The 19,268-nt window shown below is 39.7% G+C and overlaps 1 protein-coding gene across 1 annotated transcript in view; it reads right to left on the reverse strand.

Moving 5' to 3' along the window:
• HOMER1 (homer scaffold protein 1) overlaps nt 1-19,268 on the reverse strand; it is a 140,668-nt gene that overhangs the window by 89,408 nt on the left and 31,992 nt on the right. The window lies entirely within an intron of this gene.

Here is a 19,268-nt window from a genome sequence, read left to right on the forward strand (position 1 = left end):
CTGGAAGGTTTTCTTAAAAATTGTATTACCTAGATATCTTGATCTTATTATCAAATCAGCTAGTTTGTACGTTCAAATGAAAGATATTTTTACAACATCAAGTACCTGGTTTAACTGACAAATATGATGAAAATATAATCAAATAAAGTGAATTTAGAATTTAAGATGATTAAATTATAATATACACCAAAACAGTAACCCCGCTCGCTGCTCGTATTTCTTACTGCACTACAAAAACAACTATACTGATCTCAGTCCTTCTGCTAGAGATTTTAGTATTTTCATATATCTTCGCATTTTAATATTTAAAGTCTAAAGGCTATGACAAATTCACAGCTAAGAGAAATTAACTAAATGTGTATAATTAAGCAACACCATCAATGATCAAATAACCTAGACTTCCTATTTATTAAGCAACTGTCATGTGACATCGCCTCCAATCAGCCCCCCATGTTAAAAAAAAAAAAGGATTCTTCTCAGATAAAATATTGGATGCTTTTTAAATATATCAGAAGATATGCCTGGTGTATTAATGTCAATTACACTTAAAATTAGTACCATACTTTCACATTTTACTAGATTTTAAAAACCCAGCTCTTCCCAGATGATTTCCATTAAATAAGCTAAATTCTAAGATGTGATAATATAACATAGGTAAGTAAATACAAAAAATTTTTAGTTTGTTAATGAGAAGCATAGCCCTAAAAATCGAAAGTGCCATTTCCTAATAGATATCCAGTTCCTAGACTTTTCCAAGTGAATTAAATGATAAAGGCCATTAAGTTCTAACATTGCATCAGAGAGTAGTACTCCTTTCCTTGTACCTACTACAAACTAAACAGATATTCAAGCTATATGATATCTCAATACATAACATAAATTCAGAATTAAAGGGAAAATCTGAAGGTACTTTGGCAAAAAATATTTGCATTGAGGATTCCTGTTACCTTTTCTTGTGTACAAATGCAAGAGCTTTACCATGATATATTAGAAGCAGAATTCTGGATCTGAGGGTATGTTTAAGAGTATCGTTCTAAATTGTTCTTCAGCGCCCTGGTACCAAGTTATACTCTCATTAGTCTTATATTACATTCTTCCAACACTCGCTAATGTCTAAGTAACATCTTTAATTTGTGCCAACTTGATAAGCATGAAATGGTATTTCACTGTTGTTTTAATTTGCACATCCCTGATTACTAGCGAAGCTGAGTATCTCTTCATGTATTTCTGGGCCATTTGAGCCCAATGAAATTCTGCATTCATTCCTAAGCTTGTTTAAAACCTTATTTTAGCTCCAGATAGTGAAAAGGCCAGCTGAAATTCAATACTCAAACAATAGGCACAGGAATATCTCATATGTGTAATTCAAACCACATGCATAAATTTTAATTGAGGTCAATACAAACTAATGTTGAAAGGGGCAGAATTAGTCATCTTTCTAAATCTGATGGCATTCAGTGTCATCAATACAACATTGATAGTCTATGTTCTAGAAAACTCACAAGTTATGCATTTATGTTTGCTTAGCACAATGCCCAGTGCTTTTGTTTTTTTTTTTTTTAATTGTGGATCATGGTCAAAAAGCTTAAAAACCTGGGCTTGGAAACACTTATTTGATATTCATGAAAACTCGGTGAGACAGTTACACCTCCATTTTATACTAAGAAAACACAGGTCCTGAATGACTTCTCCAAAGCCACACAGGTAGCACACGGTAAGAATGCTCACTCATGGAGTAGATTCCGACTCATAACAACCCAACAGGGCAGAGTAGAATTTTCCCTGTGGGTTTCTGAGGCTGATATTCTTTACTGGAGTAGAAAGCCTTCTGCTTCTCCCACAGAGAAGTTAGTGGTTTTGAATTACTGACCTTGTGGTTAGCAGCTCATTGCATAACCCATTATGCCACCAGGGCTCCTGTGTTAAAAATAAGCATGTTAAAAAAAGGAGGAGGGGGCAAATAAAAATCTAATTCAATCAGGCTAGAAAGAGCTGCAAATTGAAACCATGAGCTACACCCTTTATTTCACCTGTCAAACTAAAAACCTTTTGTTTCATGATTTGAAAAAAAAATTAGGGAGGTAGGGTGAGGGAAGTATTGAAAAAAGAAGAGCTGATGCCAAGGACTCAAGTAGAAAGAAAATGTTTTGAAAATGATGAGGGCAACATATGTACAAATGTGCTTGACACCATCGATGGGTATGTGGGTTGTGGTAAGAGCTATATGAGCCCCCAGTAAAATGATTTAAAAATATTAATAATGAATACACGAAGAAATAAATGCTCTAAAATTAATTGTGGTAACGAATGTACACCTCTCTTTTATGATGAAACTATTGAAATGTATGATTTGTGGACTATGTCCCAATAAACTGTTTTAAAAATAATGGTAGTGAAATGGAAGAAAACGGCATTTTGAGTAACAACTGGTGGGATTAAAAATTATTAAGTCTCTCTGGAAAACACCTTAACAACGCATATCAGAAGCCTGCAACTTTGGGGACGTTCCACTGACACAGCAATTCCATCCTAATAGGCAGGGATATATGCAGAGATATAGCTATAGGGATAGACCACACCATACGTTTATAACAACTACAAATCATGAAGTCAAATACCCAATAGTTTTAAGATTAACAGTCTAAGCACTTCCATACAATGGAGTATTATGTAAGCCATTAAAAGCAAAATTGTAGAATATTCAAGTGACTTAAGATATTTATGTTAGTAAATGGAAATCAACTATAATACAGTAAATACAGCAAAATTCTTTGTTGTTGCTATTAAAAAATAATGGAGAAAACTCCTTTCTGAGTCTTCAGCTAACTTAGCATAGGCAATGATGGTTTTAACTAGACAATTATAGACATTAGGAATCAACTATTAAGTAGAAAAAGTATTATTTCTACTACAGTCTTGGTGTTTGGCAGATATCCACAGCATTTAAGAGGTAATCTCAAAACTCCAGTTAAAATAACTACATCTTGGGACCAGACTACAACCCAGTGCCGCAAGGTGTAAATGAAATATCCCGGCGTGGAGTAGGGAACCAGTGGAGAGGTCTGGGAAGCTGGCCCCAGCACCATAAATTAAGTGGATTCCTGCCCCTCCCCCAAAAAGAATTTGTTCCAAAGGACGACATTGACTCTGAAGCTCCGGGAGATGGACATATCTGATCAGAGCACACGGGAGCAGATGAAGGGGCAGGAGGAGAGAGTGGACCACAGCCTGGCCCACCAGGCCGTGAGGATGATGTTTCTGAGTAGAGCAGCCAGTCCACAGAGAGAAAGAACAACATGGCTGGCCCCACTATGAGAAATGATGCCCCTCAGTGACTAAGGGCGATACAGGGGACAGCACCGGAGACACAGTGTGGGAATTGCACCTGACCTGATCCCACCACACCGAGGCAAAGCACTGGGAGAGTGCAGCGGAACAGCAGGGAATGGAGTGGCAAGGTCCCCAGGGAATGCTGAAAGTGGACTTTGGGGCCAGGGCGTGGGGCCCCAACAGACTGGACTGGAAAACACTCCTAAGGGCAAGCAAATGACCCCTGAACTAACTACAAGCTTTTCTCTTGTGAAGTGTTTTGTTCTTTGTCAGTGGTTTGTTTTTGTTGTTTGGTTGTATACTGTTGCTTTGTTTTCCTCTGTCTTGTTTTCGTGCATGTTAGTGTCTCCACAAGTCTGTCTGAATAGGACAGGCTGGATGAACTATCTGGAGGAAAAACAACGGGACCGACAGTTCTGGGGGGACTTGGGGTGAGGAGGTGGGGGGAGTAAGGAAGTGGTGTTAACAAACACAGGGACAAGGGAACAACATGGGACCCAAAATGGTAGAGAGGGGGGAAGTGGCAGGCCTGGTGGGAAATGATCAAGAGTAAGGTTGCTTAGAGAAGAGGTATACTCTAGCCCAGGTGGGGACGGAGCATGGTAGTAGGGCAGGAGGAAAGGCAAGGGAGATGGAGGAAAGAGCTAGGAGTCAAAGGGTATTTATGGAGGTCTAGACAAAGACATGTACATGCAAATATATATAGGAGGATGGGGAAATAGATCTATGTGTCTATATTTATAGGTTAAGTATTAAGGTGGCGGAAGGACCTTGGGCCTCTACTCAAACACTCCCTCAATGCATGAATACTTTCTTTTATTAAATTGGAACTCTATGATGTTCACTCCCGACACAACTGCTAGAGCCAAAGTGGGTGAACAAGTAAATGTGGTGAAGAAAGCTGATGGTGCCCGGCTATCAAAAGAGATAATGAATGGGGTCTTAAAGGCTTGAAGATAAACAAGCGGCCATCTGGCTCAGAAGCAACAAAGTCCACATGGAAGAACACACCAGCCTGTGTGACGAGTGGTCCCGAAGGAATCAGTTATCAGACATCAAAGAACAAAAAATCATATCATTGACTGCACACCTCCATGATAGGATCTCTGAAGACAAATGGGTGCATAAGCAAATGTGGTGAAGAAAGCTGATGGTGCTCACTATCAAAAGAGGTAGTGTCTGGGGTCTTAAAGGCTTGAAGGTGAACAAGCGGCCATCTAGCTCAGAAGCAAAAAAGTCCACATGGAAGCACACCGGCCAGTGCGATCACGAGGTGCCAAAGGGACCAGGTATAAGGCATCATGCAAAAAAAAAAAAGATATATGTGTGTATATGTATATACGTGTGTATGTATGTATATATGTATGTATATATGTGTGTGTGTATATATATATCATATTGAATGAAGGGGGAAGTGCAGAGTGGAGACCCAAGACCCAAGTGCCGGCCAATGGAGATCCCCTCATAGAGGGGTTTAGGAGAGGAGATGGGTTAATTAGGGTGCGAGGTAGTACCGATGAAGAACACAGCTTTCCCACAGATCCTGAATGCTTTCTCCCCCCAACTACCATGATCCAAATTCTACCTTGCAGGGCTGGATAGGGCAGAGGTTGCACACTGGTACATATGAGGGCTGGAGGCACAGGGAATCCAGGGTGGATGATACCTTCAGGACCAAGGGTGTGAGGGGCGATGCTGGGAGAGTGGAGGGTGAGTGGGTTGGAAAGGGGGAACTGATTACAAGGATCCACATGTGACCTCCTCCCTGGGGGAGGGACGGCGGAGAAGGGGGGGAAGGGAGACTCCGGATAGGGCAAGATATGACAAAATAACGATTTATAAATTACCAAGGGCACATGAGGGAGGGGGGAGCGGGGAGGTAGGGGGGGAAAAAAGAGGACCTGATACAAAGGGCTTAAGTGGAGAGCAAATGTTTTGATGAGAATGATTGGGGCAGGGAATGTATGGATGTGCTTTATACAATTGATGTATGTATATGTATGGATTGTGATAAGAGTTGTATGAGTCCCTAATAAAATGTAAAAAAAGAAAACGATTAGGTCAAAGAATGTACAGATGTGCTTTATACAGTTGATGTATGTATATGTATGGACTGTGATAAGAGTTGTATGAACCCCTAATAAATTGTTTTAAAAAAATAAAAATTAAAAAAAATAACTACATCTAACTGGAGGACTATTTCTTTGCAGTTCTTCTATAGAAACCCTACCAGGGCCAGGAACCCCAACCCAAACAAATCCATTACAGTAAATTCTCACTAAAAGCAACGCAGACAAAGTGGTAATATGTACTCTTAAAACTTCCCATGTCAAAAGTAGCCTCTCACAAGGTGAAAAAGAGCTATTATGGAGTCTCAATATAATGCCCTACAGGTAATATAGACAAAATACTACAAATAGTGTAGACTGCTAACCACAAGTCAGCAGTTCGAAACCACTAGTTGCTCTGTAGGAGAAAGATAAGTCTTTCTAGTCCCATCAGTAGTCACAGTTCAGAAACCCACGGAGCTAGTTCTACTCTGTTGTATAAGGTCCCTACAAGCTAGAATCTATTTGATGGCAGTGAGGTTGAGTTTTCACAAATAATAGGCTAGGCATAGCATGCCAACCTGTAACATGGTAGTTCAGTCTTCATAACAATATAGCTAAACTATTATGAAAAATACAAACTTTATGTGAATTAGTAAGCCAAACTACAACATTAAAAAAATGGACACCACCCTATCCCCCAGTACCTTATATACACTTACTTTTTACTCTTAAAGGAATTAGGAAGAAATATCAGAAGTATTTGTTTAGGAACTTTGAACTATTCTAAATATTTTAAAATCATATCACCCTCTCATTTCATTAGTAAAATTGACAAGGTCAATTTTTTGTTATATCAGCTCTTCATTATATAAAAGAATGCCTTTGCCAAGTTAAAATTCCCCTTGTATTTTTTTAACAGGTTTATTAAAGAAAGTGTCCTTGGGCCCCAGTATCACTCAGTATCTCATATGACAGTACTAGGGAAAATCCTGTCTGCTTGTTGCTATACCAAAACAAGACCACAACCCAACAAGCTTCTTACCCAAAAGCAAAGTAACCCAGTCATGTTCTTTTTCCATTCTAGTCATAATCTTATCTTAGGTGTCTGCTACATTTCCCACAGTTTTTGGCTGTCCTGCTTGATCTTGTTCTAAATTTTATGAATTACTGAAAACTTTATATTAAAATGGAATGACTACAGATATAATAGAAATGGAACTACTCAAGCACCAGGTAGTGAATAAAATACAGCGACAGCAAAAAGATGACAAGTTTTTCTTTTTCTTTTCAGGAAGGGAGTGAGGCAGTTAGAAGTATGTGATTTCAATAGGTTCCTTTTATATTGATGAGCACAGAGTATGTTGTTTAGTATTAACTTCCATCATTTGTCCAAAGGAAGGGAGCCCAAGAGCGGGCAAAATCCAAGTCAGAAGTTTAAAAATGTTCCTCATAAATCTGAAAATAAAAGCCTAAACATACTAAATGGATATTCATTAATTCCTTGGCTATCTATAATTAACACTTACGAGAGCTGCTACGGGGTCAGGCAATGTTCTAAGCACTCTATCAGTGCTAGTCAATCCTCTCAACCTTTGAGAGAAAGTTCCTACCACCCCTTTATCAAAAAGAGAAACTGAGGCAGAGATTATGTAATTTGCTTAAAATGATACATCTAAGCAGACCTGTAGAGTCAGCACTCAAAAGCAATCCAACTATAAGGCATATTATCTTTATTCTAAACAGACACCTGGGATGGAAAAAGAATTCTTTTGTCATGTAACTCTGAGATCGGATTGTAACCAAACTCAAACAGGATCCATGGGAAATGTTAAAGATATAGTGGGAGAATTAAATTGGTAGTTGTTTTCTGCCCATATCAAACAAACTTAAGATAAAGAAAACAGCACGGAAAAAGTGTTTTATGCATGTGCAACGCTCAAACTTGACCAAAATATGCATATTATTCATATCGTGTCATCCTTTTCAGAAATGCCATGTGATAAAATCTAGCCAATGACTGAAGCAATTAGATACTTGTGGGAAACAGGATATCTCCCAACTTGTCTCCCCCAAATATATGCCAAACTTAGCTGCTGGCGAATGACTATACACTTGGAGGTCATCAAAAGTAGATCAGGGGTTATTTTCCCTAAGGGTTATCAGCCATCTAGAATAAGCAGTCACCACTGTCTATTCCACCAGTAGGACCCACTCCCTTCTGATAAGGATAGTAGTTGTCTGTTTCCTTGTAGGAAACCCCAGAGATGTCAAGCCAACACAAGGGTGACCAAGGTTAGGCCGCCATCATGAATCTAGGGTATGCCCATCTTGTCACATGTATACTTCTACTTCCTCCCATTCCTATGTGCACATCCCTAGCTCATCTCCTTCCTATTACACCTATGCCCATTGTACATCCCCTTCCTATAATGTGTATGCCTATTGTACTGCCCCTTCCTGTAATGGGTTGTTACCTGCAATCACGCCCCCCCCCCAAAGTAGATATAACCCTTGGTTAGCAATAAATGGGGTACTCGAGCACCCTGCTGGTCCCTGCCCCACCTCACCTCGGTCCACACTGTGTGTGGACCTGGCTGGTAAGATCATGGCCATCCAGATGAGCATGCTACCATGAAATATGTCTGACTCCATTATTCCAATCTCTTATCTCTCATGCTCTGACTTATTATAATCTTTATATATCTCAACCGCACAATTGTGCTTACTGAACCCGTGATTAGTAGTGGGGGGCTGGCACCCCCCTCTTAACCACAGATACTTCAGGTTTATCTACTAATGTGTAGTCCCAAAGACAATGTATTCTACTCACATAGGCTAACACTCATTTTTTGGGGGGGTATTGTGTTACATAATCATTCAATTAATTTATAGACCACAGAGGTATTTTCCTTTGAAAAGGGAAAGTTCAAGGACTATGATAATGGCATGGATAAAATAAATATTTCTGATTCCTCCAACCAACATTAGCACTCCAGTAAGTATTATAGTATGCATTGTTTCCAAGACACATAAAAAGGAGGCGGGAGAGGGAGGAAAAAAAGAGAGAAAAAGACATGGATAGCGGGGGAACAGGGCAAAGAGGGAAAGAGGGACTAGACCCCACTTCGGTGCTCCAAGATGTGAATCAACGTACTGACATGAATCAGGAAACCAATACAGAGGTCTGAGGGGCCGGCCCCAATCCCAACTATGTGGACAGCCTCCTCCTACCTACAGAAGAATTCACTTCAGAGGACAGCACTGAAGCTGCAGCTCAGGGAGAGAGACATGTCTGATCAGAGCACACAGGAGCAAATGAAGGGGAAGGAAGAGATGGTGGAACACATCCTGGCCGACCAAGCCGAGGACAATATTCCGCTCAGAGCAGTCAAAGCACAGAGAGGGCCATAGGGCTGGCCCCACTAGGAGACATGATTTCCTCACTGACCCATAGCACTTTGGGGGACACTAGAGATAATGTGGGAATTGCACCTGATCTGGCCCCTCCACACTGAGGCGAAACACTAAGGTTGTGCAACAGAACAGCAAGGGGAACAGAGCAACTAAGTCTCCAGGGAATACCAAAAATAGACTTTGGGGCCAGGGTGTGGAACCTCATCAGACTCAACTAGAAAATACTCCTAAAGGGCCAACAAACAGACCTTGGACTATTTACAGGTTTTTCTATTTTTTTTTTGGTCATTGGTTTTGTTGTTCTAGTTGTTTTGCTTTCTTTTATTGCTTTGTTTTGCTTTGCCTTTTTTGTGTGTGCATATTCTTATTTCTGCAGGTCTATCTAGATAAGATAGGTGGGATAAACAATCTTGAAGATAAAAGAACAGGATCAATGGTTCCAGGGGGTCATGGGAGAGGGGGAGGGCAGGGGAAAGGAAGTGAGTGTTAAAAACCCCAGGGACAAGGGAACAAATGATCCAAAATCAATGGTGAGGAGGGTGTAGGAAGCCTGGTAGGGCTTGATCAAGGGCAATATAACTGAAAGGAATTACTGAAACCCAAATGAAGGCTGAACCCAATGATAGTGGGACAAGAGGAAAATAAAAGTAAATAGAGGAAGGAACTAGGAAGCAAAGGACATTTATAGAGGTCTAAATATAGGCATGTACATGGGAAATAGATCTATGGGCATATATTTATAAGTTTAGTATCAAAGTAGCAGATAGACATTGGGTCTCTACTCAAGTACTCCCTCAATGCAAGAACACTTTGTTCTTAAACTAGCATTCCATGATGCTCATCTTCCCACATAATCACTGAAGACAAAGTGACAGGTGCATAAGCAAATGTGGTGAAGAAAGCTGATGGTGCCAGCTATCAAGAGATACAGCATCTGGGGTCTGGAAGACTTGAACATAAAAAGCAGCCATTTAGCTGAGAAGCAACAAAGTCCACATGGAAGAAGCACACCAGCCTGTGTGATCATGAGGTATCAATGGGATTGAGTATTAGGCATCAAAGACCCAAAAATCATATCATTGTGAATGAGGGGGAGTGTGGGTGGAGACCCAAAGCCCATCTGTAGGCAACTGGACATCCCCTTACAGAAGGGTAATGGGGAGGAGACGAGCCAGTCGGGGTATAATATATCACCAGTGAAACATACAACCTTCCTCTAGTTCTTTAATGCTTTCTCCCCCCTCCCCACCACCATCAAGATCCCAATTCTACCTTACAAATTCGGCTAGACCAAAGGATGTACACTGGTACAGATCAGAGCAGGGGGTGGACAACAGAAAAGTGGGTGAAAGGAGATATCATCATAATAAAAATTTATAAATTATCAAGGGTGAGGGAAGGAGGGAGGGAGGGGCAAAATAAGGAGCTGACACCAAGGGCTCAAGTAGAAAGCAAATGTTTTGAGAATGATGAGGGCAACAAATGCACAAATGTGCATGACACAACAGATGGATGTGTAGATTATGATGAGTTATATGAGCCCCCAATAAAATGATTTTTTCCTGCCCCCCCACCCCCCAAATACCCCATAAAATGATTTTTTTTAAAGAGAAAAAATAGAAAATGTTTTGAGAACGATGATGGCAACAAATGTACAAATGTGTTTGACGCAATGGATGGATGTATGGATTGTGATAAGAGTTTCACAAGCCCCCAAAAAGGTCAGTGGCGTCTATACACAGACAGCCTGATGAAACCACTTAGTGCTCTTAGCAGGCACAATGACACTATTCCACTTCTGTCAACAAAATCCAGTAGAGACGCAAAAGTTGTCTCTTATTCTCTGGATACACTGGTCCCATGCTCTTCAGTCCTCGTGATGGTGTTAATAAAACATTGTACCAGGTATTAAAATATCACAACGTCCTCAAAGATCAAACTCTCAAATACTGTGTAAGTAGGAATTTAATCACCAAATTTGCTCAAGAATCTACCACCTGGCCTTGATTGGAATGCCTTTCTTTTGGTACTGATGCCTTCTTTTGGTACCTTTTACTGAGGATGAAAATGAAGAAAGCACACTTAAAAAACACCCACTCATAACATTTTGTGTATCAAGGACACTTGAATGACTTTGAGATTGTTTGGCAAATAGATAGTACTTACTGGACAACTCATTTCTACTTGATAGAACATCTAGATTGTATACCTTTGACAGTCTTTCAGCTCAGTGTTGAAATATACAATTTACATGCCAACAAAAGGAAGAGAGAGTCTGTGTTTCTCTTCTCTTGGCAATTTGACCAGTCTACAAGCGGAACTTTTTTTGTCTGTTTTGGAAATTCTATCCTCCTGAGCTATTTGTTCTGTAGGCTGGATGTGGATGTTTTATGGACAATACTTCAATGGCAACAAAGTTCTGCTCTAAAGCAATCTATATAAATAACATTGAGAAGGGAGTTTCTTACTCGATTTCTCAGCATGTACAGAGTAAGTCCCTAAGGGGTACAAATGGTTAACATGCTCAATTGCTAAGCAAACAGTTCAGTCTTCAGAGGTACCTAGGAAGAAAGGTCTGGTTATGTACTTCTAAAAAAATCAGCTACTAAAAACTCTAGAGTACACAGTTCTTCTTTGATACATGAATAGTCCATAAACTGGAACTGTTATTATGACTTCTGGGGGGTGGAGGGGATGTTGGCAGCAGAGTGTATTGGCAATATTACCATTTATTTTAATGTTCAATTTCCAGGTAGTTGCACATGGGTTTTAGGGAAACTTCTTAAGTACTTAACACTTTCTGAAAGGAAGCATATATAATTTGAATGAGAAGAGAAATTACTTGGACTCTTCATTTCAACCACCTTTTAATTATAACGAAAGGGGCAGAAAACAAGTCTGTAGTTAAATAAACCCTAAAGTCAATTTTAGCCAGAATTTATGTTTCACAATCCTAGCAATTTCTTTCTTTGGCAAAATGCCAGACAGCAAGAAGGTAACAGCATACTTAAAGGTATGCCACAGACTGGACAACAAATGCTAAAATGTCTGCATTGGCATATAATCTATTACTATCAGAGTATTTTTGCATAGGCTGACTTGTTTGATACTCACAGTTACACTGTGAGATAGCTCAAGGAAGCAAGACTCAGCATTCGGGTCATAATCAGAAGTCGATCCACTGTGTGGTTGTAGATTCCGGGCTCTTTCTACTGCTCTGCACTGAATTTACTATGCCTTTGCTATAGGGCGGCCAGAAAGCGCACATGCACCAACACACTACTGTGCTCTCGTTGTGGAAACTCATCATCTAAGAACTTAAGAACTTCGGATTTGGATAAAGGAGCCTGTTACCTACCACGAATTGCAAAGTAGCAGGGCAATTAAGATCCTACAAAGCTCACTGCCATCGAGTTGATTTGGACTCCCAGCGACCCTATCGGGTAGGGTAGACTATTTCTGAGACCGTAACTCTATGGGAGTAGAAAGTCCCACCTTTCTCCCAAGAGCCCTCGTATTTCCAAGCTGCTGACCTTGCAGATTGCAGCCCGATTCATAACCACTGTGCCACCGGAGCTCCCTAAGACTCTACCAGATACTCCAAAAGAATCTTTTCCATCCAGTTACCAAATATAGTCATGTGTCACTTAACATCCACAGTAGGTTCTGTAAGACAAGACATTATGTGATTTGAACGTCATGTGAATGTGCCTAAATCGCGTGCAGGAGCATTCACTGATTATCTACCGCTGTGTTGTTTTAACAGCCTTTAGTTTTACTTCTCCTTTGCCTCTTGCTGCTCCTATCCCTAGCACTGGTTTTGCTGTGCTCAGGAGCCATGGTATATTTCATAGTAATATTTTTTAACGAGGTTTAACACAACACTCAGGAGACACATGGTACACTGGAGCGGCTACTGTTACCTATGAATTGAAGTATGTGCTATTATATGGTTAACTTTTGTTTATAAGTTAGGAGAAAGCTGAGGCTTTCCAGTCATGTAGAGATTTACAGTCTTAGAAACCCACAGGGACAGTTCTACTCTGCCCTACAGAGGTGCCATGAAACAAAATTGACTAAATGGCAGTGAGTTTGGTTTTTTTTTTTAAAGCTCCTATTAAAATAATGGTAAGAAGTACAGTAGAGTATGTATATAAGTCAGTGACATAGGTCTTTACTACAATTATCCAGGTTGTATACGTACTGTTCTATTACAATGCAATGCAATTATTTTGTATACAAGCATCATGAGATATATGTATTGTGTGAGGGAAGTAACTGTCTCGAGGTCCATCGGATGTGTCCCAATCTCCAATCCAGATTTCTGAGCTCTATTCCAGCCTTATGGAGCCACGGCTATATACAGTCAGATGTTGCCCGAAGGGATGTTATATAGACGTTACTCATCTAATACTTATTGAAACTTTAGAAATCAAGACTCTAGGACAAACCTCACATTGGAAACCTAAAGAACGAGAGGGAAAAATGATCAGTAAGTTGTTCTAGGCGACAAAGTCAGTTACTGACACGCAGAAAAGCTTCACTGGCACCATCCTGACCAAACACTTTGGAGCACTTTAAACTCATACTCTATGCACTGACCTCAATTTCAATTTGCCTTTGAATGCCATTCAAGATGCTAATTCCAATCTGTCAAAAATCACCCATAACATCACTATTTCAGACATGTTAAAAAGAGAAAATGTCACTGGTCCACACTCCTTGGTCTTCACCTCTGATAAAAAAGCTTTTCTGAGGAAATGTTATGCTTCAATTTTTAAAATGTAATTTCCTAACTAGGTGTACTTTTGGGGGGCACTGTATATATTTTAAGTTCCCCACACCTCACAACATTCATAGTCAGAAAAGCTAGATCTCATGAAAACAAGTTTTATAAAAATAGGTTATATGGATTATTCAATAAAATATTCATTCAAGCCTTGAAAATTATGTAACTTCTAGGACCATACATTCCAGTGGTACTAGACAACCATCTTTCTCATGTGAATCATCACATAACTAGATATTTGTCAGTAAACTGGCAATCTTATTAATATAAAGAATAAAACTGGCTAAAAAATATTCCACCATTTTATTAAAATAACTTGCTAATACCCTTTTAAAATGATAAGCCGGACCCTCCAGGCAGTTAAAATCTGTTTATCTACCATCACACATAGAATTTAGTTCTAAATTTATTAAAAGTTTCTAAACATATGTCTCACAATGTTTATTTACTAGTAGAATTACTAAAAAGCAGCATAAGATCTTAGTAAAACCCAGTGGGTTACTCATTAAAGCATTTTAGGTATTGTGTTTGTCAACGGGGTATCTTTATTAGTAATCTGATAAAAAAATGAAAGTTCAGTAACAAATGATTGCCATGGGATGAGCAACAGTATTATGAACAGTAATACAACTAGCCAAGCAGTGAGTCTTTCTCTCTCCATTTCACTAAGCTTATCAAAGGAACATGGCTACAGAAACAGCACTGTTAGAAAAATGGAAACTGTTGAAGGGTTGAGTTAAAACTCGAGGAAAAAATTAACTTCTGTTGAATTTTTAACATGCAATGCTTAAGTATATATTCTTACTTACATCTAAAAAAAACTCTAAATTTTTTGTTTTATTTATTATCCCAGGGCATGGGGAATAGTCTTATTTTTTTTAGGTAGTTTTAATAATTAACCAAAGGTCACAAACTAGTCAGATTCACACCCACAACTCCTAAGCCCATGTTTTCTCACTATTCTCAGTAAAAGACTAATGCTTGACAATGAAAATGAAAACCCAATTTAGATTTCTGTTATTTCTGAATAACTCAGTGACCAACTCAAAATCGCTCTAGATACATATCTTTGTCACTGTCATGCTAACAAAATATATTCTCTTTCCCTATGCATTCTGAAATAGGCACTATTGCAAAACAAGTTATTATCGCTTTTGAATAGTATCTCACCCTCAACCCTCAAAAAATCAGATCTAGTGAGAACCTCTGAATGTGGTTATTTCCAAACAAGATCTTTGAAGATGTAATCAAGTTAAAATGAGGTCATACTGGATTGCAGTAGGCTCTAATCCAATCCTTATAAGAAAAGAAAAATTGGACATAGACACACAGAGAAGGTTATATGAAGAGGAAGACAGAGATTAAAGTGATGCATCTACAAATCAAGGAACACCAAGGACTGTTGGCAACCGCCAAAAGCAGCAAGGAAGGCATCTTCCCTAAAGCCTGCAAATGGGCACACAGGCCTGCTGACAGTCTGATTTCAGAGTTCTAACCTCTAGAACTGTGGGAAATCAAATGTCTGCTTTAAGCCAGTTTGTGGCAGCCCTAAGCAATAAACCATGAAACTTAAACTACTATCTAGGAAACTAATATAAACGGAGGATTTTGTTTCCTAATGTAAGTAAAAGGAGCCCTGGTGGCACAGTGGTTAAAGAGCTCAGATACTAAGAGAAAGGTCAGCGATTTGAAGCTACCCGACACTCATGGCTGAAAGATGTGACCATCTGCTTCCTAAAAAACTAAATAAACAACCCACTGTCTTTGAGTTGATTCTGACTCAGAGCAACTCGATACCGGGTTTCTGAGTCTGTAACTCTTTACAACAGACTCATTTTTCTCCTGTGAAGCAGCTGAAGGGCTTGAACTACCAACCTTGCAGTTAAATGTGCAATGCTTACCTGGCAGTGCCTTGGTAATTCTGTGGGGCAATTCTACTCTTCCTACAGGGTTGTTATGAATCTAACTCAACCCACTGGCCACAGTTTTGGTTAATAGAAGCAAACTTTCTTAAGTCATAATCCTCAAACATCATAAAACATGGTGTAATTAACTTACTCATTCCTTCAACATATATGCAGTGACTATCCACTCAATGCCAGAACAGTGCTAAATACTACAGCAAACAAAATACACAATGCCTATTGTTGTGTGCACCAGCACTTGCACCCCACTACTAACCTCAAGGCTGGTGGGTTGAGTCCACCCAGCCATACTGTGAAAAGTCAGCAGTTCAAAACTACTAGCTGTTCCACAGAAGAAGAATGAGGCTTTCTACTCCCATAAAGAGTTACCATCTTAGAAACCCAGAGGCAGGTCTCCTCTGTCCCATGGGCCATTAGAGTTGGAATCCATTTGACGGCAGTGCACTTTAAGTGACACACATGAAACAAGGTTTCAGGCAGTGCACAACGGGCAGTGCAGGACGACAGTGAAAATTCCAGAAAGAAGCACCTTTCTCTTGAAATAATCAACTTATTGACTAAAGATAAGATGGCAACACACAGAGGGAAAAGCTAAATACAATCCTACATAGAATTCATAGGAGGGAGCTGAACAGATGAGAGCAACACAAAGCAAACACTTTGAAAATTGATGAGGGTTCCTTTCAGTTCATCAGCAGAGTACTCATTAGCATAAACATGCAAAAAAGTGTGTGTGTGTGTGTGTGTGTGTGTATGGAGAGAGAGAGAGAGAAACCACCAGGAAGAGCAAGCAGAACAATTCCCAAGGCTCACACCAGACCAGGAATGCTCTACCTGGCCAGAGAAAAGAATGCATGGTATACTGGGCAGAGTATCCATGGGGCATTTCCTTAGTACTAAGCTAAAATTAACCAAGGACCATGCTATTTCCAAGTCACAGAGTCCCTGAGCAAAGTTCAAGAGTACTTAAAAGAGATTTAAAATTTTTAGAAAATAAAATATATTCAGTACACAATAACATCCAAAAAATCTAATATTTAAAAGATAACTGAAAGATAACCCATAAAGAAAAAAACATAGGACCAGAAACATAGCCAGAAAGGGCACAGAGGATAAGAATAGTAGACAATAACATTAAGGTATCCACACTGAGGCAAAACACTAAGGGGGTGCAACAGAACAGCAAGGGAATAGAGCGGCGAGGTCCCCAGTGAATGAAGGTGGACTTTGTGGCCAGGGCGTGGTGCCCCAACAGACTGGACTGGAAAACACTCCTAAAGGCCAACAAACAATCCTTGAACTAACTACAAGTTTTTCTTTCTTAAAAAAATTGAATTAACAAATAATGTTAAGGTAGTGATTAAAACCATACACCGTATGTTCAAGAAGGCAGAGGAAAACAATAAGGAGAGATTTGAAGAAATCAAGTATTCCAAATCCATTTTCTAGACATTCAAAGTAAAAGTCACAGATTAGACCTTGCAGAAGGAAAAAAAGTTAGCAAATTTAAAAGATAAACTATTCAAAATGAAACGCGGGAGGGGGGATTAAAAAGACATAGTATCAATGCAAATACTCTGGGCAGTCTAATTTATGTATAATTAAAGTCTCTAATGAGACAGGGAATGATAGGAAAAAGTACTTGAAGAAATTATGACTGAACTTTTTTAAAACCTGAAAATGCTACAAAGCCACAAACCCATGAGGCTCAGCTAATCCCAAGTATAAGAAACACGCAGAAAATGCTGTTAGGTATATTAAGTTACAGCATACTGATAAAACCAATGATTATTTAAAATTCTTAAACACATAAACAAAGGAAAGGAGAGCAAAGTTCTTGTTCAGTACAGTGCAAACCAGAAGACAATAGAGCAGCACCTTTAAGGAAAGAAACAAAACAAAAAACCTATAACCTAAAATCCCCTACCCTACAAAATACCTTTCAAAATTGAAACCAAAATAAAGACCTTTTCAAACATAGAAAAGTTGAAAGAATTCACCTCTGGTGGACCTGTACTAGGTAAAAAATTTAGAAGTTAAAAGTAAAAGGATATGATATAAATATATGAATCAACTCAAGGAATAACAAATTCCCAAAAACCCAAAAATGGTAAATATATATTTCCTCCCCTTAGAGAATAATTGATGGGAACACTGGTAGTGTAGCGGATTATGAGTTGGGCTGCTAACCATAAGGTCAGCAGTTAAAACCACAAGCAGGTCTGGGAGAATGATGAGGCTTTACAAAGTTCCCATAAAGACTTAAATAAAGCTTTGGAAACCAGAGGGATAGGGTCTCTAAGAGTCAGAACTGACTTGGTAATAGTGAGCTTTGAGTTTAGATAATAAATGACTGTTTATATCACAAATAATTTTATGGGATTTTTAAATCAATAGGAGCAAAATATATGGCAAAAAAGGTGATTGGAGGATAGCACTGTTATACTGTGTTCTTATTTTATGAGAAGTGGTATATATTACTTGAAAACAAATGTGTAAGTTAGAGATGTATACCATACAACCTAAGGAACATTAAAAAACAGTAAAGATGGCACGGGGAGAGGAGGACACTAACCCACCCTGGGGGAAAGTATTGGTTATGCCTCCACAGAATCGGGAATGTGCACACAGACCCCACCATGACACACCAAACCAAGAGGGCAACATAACCGTGAGGAGGAAAACATGAAAAGATTGGGCTACAGGGCCGGCCCCAAGCACAGACAAACCGACCCCCTCCCTAGAAGTCTGTGTCACAGAGAACAACTCTAACCTTATAGGTTGGGGTGAGGGGTCAGCATAGCAAGCCCACACAGAAGCAAACCCAAGAAGGAAAAAAAGAAAGGAACTATCAGTCTAGACTCCGTATTGGCACACTAAACCCGGAGGATGACACACCAGCATGGACCTGCTAAGGCACAGAGATGACTGTAGGGCCGACACAGCTCATGACATGTTGTCCCCTTATTGGACCATACTGGGGACACATAGTAGGGAGGAAATACGGCCTGAACCCCCTGCAGCGGGGCAAACCAAGAAGGGAACATAACACATCAGTAAAGGGAGCAAAGCCAAGCCACAAAGCCCCTGAAGAGGGCCCCAAAATAGACTTCAGGCTAGGAGGGAATTCCTGGAATTCTCCCAGGACAGTGAGGAGATAGTCATAAAGGTCAGCGGACAGACCTGGAAGAATGCATGTTTTTTTTCTGTTGTTATTGTGTTGTTTGTTTGGGTTTTTTTTTTTTTCTCTTATTCTTACTTCTCTTTTTGGGGGGTCATTTGTTTTCTATTTGTTTGGTCTATGCCATTGTTGGTATGCCTAATTATACAAGACAGGCATGGGAAGCAAGCTTGAGGAGAAAGCAATGGGACCAACAGTCCTCTGGGGCTTTCAGGGAGAAGGGTGTGGGGGCAGGTGCGATGGACAAACAGTGCCACAAACAGGAGAACAACTAGGGAATAAAAAACAATAATGAGGTGGATATAGAGATCCTGGGAGCGCTGGCGCAACAGCAATCTAGCTGAAAGGAAGTACTATGAAGCCTAAGTAGGGCGAGCATGATGGTGGGGCAGAAGAAAGGTGGACAGAGGAATGATCCAGGAAGCAACACTATGGGTAGAGGAATAAGCATAGGGGTGGCCATATGTAATTATATTAATCCATAAAAATAGAAGTATTGGCCTATGTACATATATTTATATGGCAATACACTGAGGTAGTAGACAGACTTTGGGCCTCTGCTCATACCCTCCCTCATC

The sequence above is a fragment of the Tenrec ecaudatus genome, chromosome 2, assembly GCF_050624435.1.
Source record: "Tenrec ecaudatus isolate mTenEca1 chromosome 2, mTenEca1.hap1, whole genome shotgun sequence".
Lineage (NCBI taxonomy): Eukaryota > Metazoa > Chordata > Mammalia > Afrosoricida > Tenrecidae > Tenrec > Tenrec ecaudatus.